Genomic DNA, 9380 nt, shown 5'->3' with positions numbered 1-9380 from the left:
CACTGATTGTTGTTCCATAAAGCTGTGTCTATATATCGTACTCACAATTGCTAAATGCCATTCAAAGACTTTCGGGATATTTATATTGACAGAATGGAGGGGGAATGGTGGGTTGGTGTATGGGCTTGCAGGTAAGTAGAATCCTAAATAACTGAATGGTTTTCATGTAAAATATTGTAGTTGTTATAGAAAGGATGTTAAAATATTTAGTAGTAGGGTTTACAGGCAGAATCCTTGAAATCTATGGTTGTTCATCTCTGTTTGCATATATGTATAAGCTTATCTAAGTTGTTATCCTATGAAACCTAAGGTGTTATCCTATAGAACTTAAGTTGTTATCCTAGAAAACCTAAATTTTTATCCTAGAAAACCCAAGTTGTTATCCTAGAAAACCTAAATTTTTAAACTTAAGTTGTTATCCTAGAGAGCTTAAGTTGTTATCCTAGAAAACTTAAGTTGTCATCAGAGAAAACATAAAGTGTTATCTCAGAAAACCTTAGTTGTTATCCTAAAAAACCTAAGTTGTTATCTTACAAATATAAAATTGTTATCCTAGATAGCCTAAGTATTTATCTTAGAAAACCTTAGTTGTTATCATAGAAAACCTAAGTTGTTATCTTACAAATATAAAATTGTTATCCTAGTTAATCTAAGTTGTTATCCTAGAGAACCTAAGTTGTTATCTTAGAATCATTATAAAATATGGTTGTTTATTTCTGTCAGCATAAATTTATTATTTATATCTGTGGGTATAACAACATCAATACACACCATAATACACCTATTAATACATGTCTTGAAGCTAGATCTATTAGTTCACATGTACTCAGTTTTAAAGGGATTGTATAGAGGTTTTCTAAAGTGTTGTGTGTATCTGGTGCACAGGTAGCATCAATTTGCACAATTCAAATTTTGAGTCAGACGTCTGTGGTTCCTGCCATTTTATTAGAACTAAGCATTTATGGCATTAGATACGTGCAGATTTGTGATTAGTGATGTCATCTAATGGTTTTAGTTAAATTGCAGGAACCCCAGATGTCTGACTACAACTGAGAAGGGTGTAAATTGATGCTATAATTGTCCCCAATACACACAAGTTTATAAAACATAAAAAATCCCTTTAACATATTATTCACAGTATATACCTGACTGCTTGCAAATGACATTTTTGTCAAAATAATTGAGTTTTTTGTTCATTCTTTGTGAGATAAGTATATCAAAATAACAATATGACTCTTTAAAAATATGTCAATTAGATCAATCTTAATGTCAAATAATTGCCAAAACCGACATGCAAATAAGTGTTAATTTGATCTTTGTGAGATTATCAATACCTGGTTATAATCAAGTAGACTAGAATAATGAAGTAAGACAACTTATCCAGGAAAAAACTGTGTCGACTAGAATATTTGCCAAGCATTTACAGTTGACTCAACTGGTATAAGATGATTTATTCAGTATTCATTTACATCTGGGTTGACTGGAATAATGAGGAAAGATGACTTAATCAGAATTCATTTACAGCTGGGTTGACTGGAATAATGAGGACAGATGACTTATTCAGTATTCATTTACATCTGGGTTAACTGGAATAATGAGGAAAGATGACTTATCAGAATTCATTTACATCTGGGTTAACTGGAATAATGAGGAAAGATGACTTATCAGAATTCATTTACAGCTGGGTTGACTGGAATAATGAGGAAAGATGACTTATTCAGTATTCATTTACATCTGGGTTAACTGGAATAATGAGGAAAGATGACTTATTCAGTATTCATTTACATCTGGGTTAACTGGAATAATGAGGAAAGATGACTTATCAGAATTCATTTACAGCTGGGTTGACTGGAATAATGAGGACAGATGACTTATTCAGTATTCATTTACATCTGGGTTGACAGGTATAATGAGGACAGATGACTTATTCAGTATTCATTTACATCTGGGTTGACAGGTATAATGAGGACAGATGACTTATTCAGTATTCATTTACATCTGGGTTGACTGGAATAATGAGGAAAGATGACTTATTCAGTATTCATTTACATCTGGGTTAACTGGAATAATGAGGACAGATGACTTATTCAGTATTCATTTACATCTGGGTTGACTGGAATAATGAGGACAGATGACTTATTCAGTATTCATTTACAGCTGGGTTGACTGGAATAATGAGGACAGATGACTTATTCAGTATTCATTTACATCTGGGTTGACTGGAATAATGAGGACAGATGACTTATTCAGTATTCATTTACATCTGGGTTGACTGGAATAATGAGGACAGATGACTTATTCAGTATTCATTTACATCTGGGTTGACTGGAATAATGAGGACAGATGACTTATTCAGTATTCATTTACATCTGGGTTGACTGGAATAATGAGGACAGATGACTTATTCAGTATTCATTTACATCTGGGTTGACAGGTATAATGAAGAAAGATGCTTTTATCATTGGGTACTGTTGCACTTTTACACATCAACACACCATCGATATGAAACTTGTCAGAAAGCTACTAATATAAGTCCTTAATATCTATTTTAAATTTAAGAGAAATTCCTATCTCCATCTTCAATTAATTTTCAAGTTTACAGGTGGAATTTTTTCCGTTAATGGCAAAATGTCAGAGGGACTTAACTCTTTGTTTGGTTGTACTTTCTTCGTGAAATCATTCATTCGTAAATTATATCAACAAATAGTCAATATTTTAAACTCATGTAACAACTGCAGAAGCAATTATTTTCATTGATGCCCTGAAAACCAGTGCTGGCACGATATAGCAGCGAATCGATGTATCGAGTATCGATAAATGTGGGGATTTTTTATAAGTCTGTAAATGGAATCACACATTATTCTCACTGACTTGATTGAAGTTTTAGGAAACTTTTTATAAAACAGGGGGACTGACTTGACTTGCTTGTACAGATATTTATTTTTTATTGTACACTGTTAAAAACATGCCACTTAGCTGGCTTGTACAGCTGTTTAGGCTATAAACAACACTGCAGTCAATGTCAACAGACTTAACAACTCTTTAATCCTAGCTCAAAATTGATAAAACACAATAAAAACTATAGTATAAAGAGAGATTTATATAACATTGTGTATGTATGTTTGTTGTTTATAAAAATTGAGATCAAAAACGGCAAAATCAATAAATCAATAAATCAATAAAGGTCAACATGTCCTTATTTTTTTAGTTCAGATCATGGTATATATTTTAAACAAAGACAACGTAAGAGGGAAACTGTCTATAGCCATCCGGTTGTGTACAAATAAAACTTTCATTTACATCTGTCATGTTTTTAAAACATACATCAGTCAGATAAATATATCCAGTGTATTACAACAATTTCAATAATCAAATATCCCAATCCTTATTCACTAATAGTAACATAAGTGGTAGATGTTACATTTAGAACTTTTAGGACTTCTTCTAAAACTCAAATATTCATCCACATTCAGAATGCTTTAAAGAGATTTTCTAAAAATTTGGATGTGTATTGCAGACACTGATGGCATCAATTTACACCATTCCAATAAATGCCTAACGTTCCTTTGGCAACAGTAGATTTTATTCACATCTATCCGTTGCTTGCACAATCTCATATTCTCGTCATTAGAGACTTATAATCTTCCTTGGCAGACCATACGTCAACATTCAATTTAGCCAATTTATCAATCATTATTACAAATGGCCACCTTAATTGAATTATCATGGCCCATCCTGGCCCCCTAGTAGAAAGGCTACCGACTAAAGAACGAGAATTGGGTTAGAGAATAAAAGAAAGTAAAACAGGTATAAAGTGACAGAGTTAGAATGGAATGAGAGAGATGAATGTTAAAGATGAATAATGTTGACATGTCACACGCGAGTTAAATATACAATCACACAATATTACTGTAGAGTTGTAGGAGGCGGAATGATATAACTCACTACCATTCTTATCTTCTCACTTACCATACTTACAATAATAAAATATACAATAATAATAAAATCATGGATTGAAGAAAAACTCTCTGTTTTTCTGTTTACTCAAATTTCCAGTATCCTTCCTGGATAATTCATGTTTTGAAGGGATTGTGTAGAAGTTACCTAAACTTCGTATCAGGGATACTGGTCATTGATATCAAGGATTTGCATTATTATTATTTTCATTCTCAAGTCTGTGGTTCTTGCAATTCCACTAAAACTAGAAGGCGCTTTATGACATTACTAGAGGGGAGCTACCAGGAGCTACTCTTGATATCTTGCAGTTCCCCTCTAGTGACCTCATAAAACGCGTAAGTTTTAGTTGAAATGCAAGATGTCGGAATGAAAATTTACAATCACTTTAACAGTTTAGAACAAGTCTTTACAATCCCTTTAACTTATCAAGATTATTAAGGATTTGCAGAGTCATAAAATGAGGTAAAAATCCTATTGTCTTTCAAGTCAGTTAAGTCTGGCATCACAAATCGCAATGCTTTCGTTAGAATTCAAACAGCAATCACTTTTACAATTGAAATGAGATAAATAATATATTTAGAGAATATCATAAATCTTTAACAATTTTGTTTTTATTTTTGTCAAATGTAGCATGAGTCATTTGCCTTGATGAAGTAACGGTGTGTGTTACTTAGTGCTGTAGTCCCACTGGTAAAGGTTTTACGAAAATATTTTTGGGTCCTTTAACAGCAAGCAGTTTAACTGCCAGTCATGAGTGGAGATGAAAAATATATAAAAATCTTTCAATAATAATCAACTAGATAGTACAACAACACAAACCACAACAAACAAAGCCAGGAAGTGCAAAACTATTATGAAAATTGATATGAAAACAAGATCAAAAATATTGACTTGCGTTAAAACAGAAAATAATTGGCGATCTATATTCGTTTTTACGAGACTGAATATGATTTTATTTGAAATTTTATCAGCAGAAGAGAAATCAATCTATAATATAACCAGGAACTGATCAATTAGAAACTTTATTTTTCTCAGATAGTAATGAATTTTACAACGAGTCATAAGGTTCTGGGGGCCAATTTGCAAAAATAAAATTGTATACAGCACTTGTTAATTGGACAACACTCAGACATTTTCAGTTAAATGTTGCGCAAGATCCAGGCTACACAAATTTGGTCTTGTATACACACAGTAACAGTTAGTAAATTGTTGGGAAAATTGTTACCATTCCTTGCTGGTGTCTGCCATTTTTTTTCCCATTAAATCAGATAGACCTTTCTCAGTTGGATAAACTTCATTAACATATATACATCTCAGTAACAAAACTGATCTTGTATTTGTTTCAGCAACAACGGATGAATGCTCAACAGGCCCGTCGTTAAACCCTAACTGAATTGGCTTATTTAATCAAATAATTTTCTTAATTTGACTCTAAATAATAAGGAAACCCATCTTTAAGCAGTGTTTTTAACTGATAAAAATGATTTTTTGTTTGATTTTTTTGCTTTTTGGTCAAAATATCCTAAAACACGAAACAGATCAAGGTATGTATCACATTGACCTGTTGTAAAAGCATGGAAATGAAATGAATGGAGTTTTACGTCCGGGCAATGCCATGCAGGGTGCAATAAGGGAAATTTTGCCTAGACAGCAGCTGTAGCCCGCTCTTTTTCGATTTCCAACTGTCAAGGGATCTTTATCATATACAGCCTGTAGCACACGGGGCCTCAGTTAATTGTCCCATCCGAAACTAGACTCTTTTTCCATGTCAGCCCCTCTTACCTACATCACTTGACAGGAGGAAACCTAAAAAATCTGAAGTTTTTATCTCAACTTCGACCCTATACCCTCAGGTTAGTGAGCAAGTGTCTTAACTCATTGAGCCACTGTGGCTCCCATTAAAAAACCATGGAACAAATGATCAAGATCTGTATTTTAATGAGGCAGATAACAGCTTCTATATACAGAATCTAATAGAATAATGTTGAATTTATCATCAGCCCACTCATTCATTTACTCAGTCAGAAATATCTTGAAAATATACCGTGAATCACAATATACATCATTAATATCACAAACTGACATCTAGACAGAATCTCAAGGACAAATCTAATATGTATATGGTATAATAATGTCACAGGAGGTGGGAGAGGCAAGTGGGAAGGGGGGTGGTGGTGGTATTGAAGTATAGTATAGAAGTAAGAGTGATGGGAGGGGGATGTAAAAAAAGTCACCAGTAGGCGGAATCTCAAGGACAAATCTAAAACATATATAAATATAATACAATGGGGGTGGGAGAGGAAATTTGGCAGTGGTGGTATCAAGAGTGAAGGGTAGAAGGGGGCAGGGGATATACAAAATAACAAGAAGACAGAATATCAAGAACAAATCTAATGCATATATAAGTTTAATAATACACAGGCAAGTGGGATGGGGAAGTGGACAGTGGTGGTGGTATCGAGAGTGAAGGGTAGACAGGGGCAGGGAATTAGGATTGAAGGGTAGAATTGGGGCAGGGGATATAACAAAATAACAAGAAGACAGAATATCAAGAACAAATCTAATGCATATATAAGTTTAATAATACACAGGCAAGTGGGATGGGGAAGTGGCCAGTGGTGGTGATATCGAAAGTGAATGGTAGACAGGGGCAGGGAATTAGTAATGAAGGGTAGAAGGGGGACAGGGGACATAAGAAATTAACAAGAAGACAGAATCTCAAAGAGAACAAGTTGAACATATATCTACAGTCTCATGTTTCTCTTTAATCAGTACTATATAAACTGTGATTTTTCAAAATGGCTGCACCCTACTACTAAAAAAAACTGTGATTTTTCAAGATGGCTGCACCCTACTACTAAAAAAAACTGTGATTGTTCAAGATGGCTGCACCCTACTACTAAAAAAAACTGTGATTGTTCAAGATGGCTGCACCCAATAAACAGAGATTATTGTAGTCAACAATCAATTTTCAAATTCAGTTTTAAAAACCTGGAACTAATATGCCAATTCAAACAAACAACAATCTTGTTTTGCAAGTTTTAAAGGCGTAGAGTGAAACTTACTGTTGCAAAGAAATTGATAAGCTACTTTTGTTTACATCGTCTTGTTACGCATTTCTGATTTAGAAAAGGAGTTGGTGTTGAGCCACGCCTTTTAAATTTCAGTCAATTAAGTGCGTGACTCGATTCTGGTAACTAGGTCAGGGGCAAGGTATCCTACATATTGATATGTATTTATCTCAGTCCATTAGGAAATTAACATAGACAAAACAAATAGATATTCTCTTGGCCTTGGGATAAACACTCACCACCTTATCATTATCAAGCTATTACGAACTGTGTCTTATACCTTGACAACAGCCACCTTTCTTGTATCATTGAGTGCAGCGATTTTGATTATGGGAATAGTTTCTGTATAGATAGTAGTGTTAATCTCTTTTAAAAAGTTTAAAGAGTTTATAATATTGCTTGAGTATATATGCTTGTCAACTCTGTAATGCTGTCAGAGTATCCACATAGTTTAAGAAATTAAAAAGAGGTGATGTCACTAATCGCGAAATATGCTTTATCACATAAGAACCTTTAGGATTTGTGACGTCATCAAACACTTAGTTTTAGTGGAATTGCAGGAACCACAGACATCTGATTGAAAATTAGAATGGTGAAAATTGATGTTATCAGTGTCCTTGATACACATAAAAAAATTAAAAAACCTCTTTACAATGTCTTTAATAACATCTATCTTGTTTCATATCATAGTAAATCAAAGTCAAACTGAAGGGAAATGAAAAGAAAAGTAGCTTCATTTTACACGATAGTGTTTCTTTTTAAACCAATCAACAGATCATCAGACAAATCGACCAATCAGAACACAATCACTATTTCAATTACAATTTTTCCCATAATTCTTCTTCATCTTTTTTGTATGTTTTCTACCAAGTTTCATCATAAAAACAATAATTTTCAAGGACAAACCTCAGTCTATTTGTGAATGAAAATATTTACAATTGTAGTAAAATTTCACAATTCTGTTTACGAGAATGATGCAGAAAAAATAAGAGTTTTTGATGCCGTGATACCAGTAATAAAACTAAAATAGAAAGTTTATATCTTGATTTCTGAAGATATATTAATATTCTATATTTCAATTATTAATAATTGAATTGAATGGAATCAGCTATATTAAGAAATAAGGAAATGAAAGCTATAATTTAAATGTTCTTGAAGAAACTCGGAAGATGTTCATATACGAATCACGATAAACAACAACCAGGGAACAGAAGTACTAAATAGACAGGCTGAAGGGTTACTCTTAATCCTTGGTTCCCAATCGGGGTGTTTTTACCCCCTGTGGGTGTCAGTGGTGTGACCAACTGGTGTGTAGGAGAAGAATTTATTTGGAATTGAGAGAGCACCTCACATCATCACAAGCTGGAAATGTGGATGATACAAATTTTTTTGGGGTGTGAAAGATCCAGGTGATTGCTCCAGGGGTGTAAGGTTGGGAACCACTGCTCTAAATCACCTTCTGTTCTATTCATCATTTGCAGCCCTTAGTATAGATTCTCAATTATTGGAAGGAGAAATTTAAAACTTTTCTGCTCTATGTTAATGAGTTAATGAAGACAGGCAATGTCATGCAATGTACAACGAGGGAAATTTTGCCAGGACAGCGGCATAAGCATGCTCTTTTTCAATTTCCAACTGTTGAGAGATCTTTAACATACACAGCCTGTAGCACACAGAGCCTCGGTTTATTGTCCCATCTAAACGTCTAGACGCTTTTTCCATGTCAGCCCTGCTTCACTGACAGAAGGTTGAAAAATCTGAAGGTATTATCTTAGACCTATGACAGGATTGAACCCTGGATCTTCAAGTTTGCAAAATAATACCTAGGGTACCAGATCATGTAGGAAACATTCTTAGCTTCCTTTATCTTGTCAAACAAATTGATTACTGTTGAGAATCTTTAACGTGCATGGTGGGTAGCGCATGGAACCTTGATGTCCCATCAACCATTGCTCACAGTGCTTACCTTTACTCCTACCATCGCTTCAAAACGTAGGAAATAATTCTATATTTACAGTATGATTAATTTAATACTAGTTACAGGAAATGTCCAATGATAAACAGTAGGAACACTAATAACTATGATTAATTTGTTATTTTCTATTTTATGTTCTGTGTTTGTCAGTTGTCAGTATATATGAAGATATAGTATTTAATAGTATTACACATCTTCACAATGTCAAACTATTACAAACTTCATCTTATACCTTGACACATCTTCACAATATCTAGCTATTACAAACTTTATCTTATACTTTGACACATTTTCACAATGTCAAGCTATTACAAACTAGTCCCATACCTTGACACATCTTCACAATATCAAGCTATTACAAACTTCATCTTATACCT

This window comes from Lottia gigantea, assembly GCF_000327385.1.
Source record: "Lottia gigantea unplaced genomic scaffold LOTGIsca_48, whole genome shotgun sequence".
NCBI lineage: Eukaryota > Metazoa > Mollusca > Gastropoda > Lottiidae > Lottia > Lottia gigantea.
The sequence above is the reverse complement of the archived record's forward strand: the minus strand, read 5'-3'. Positions refer to the sequence as shown.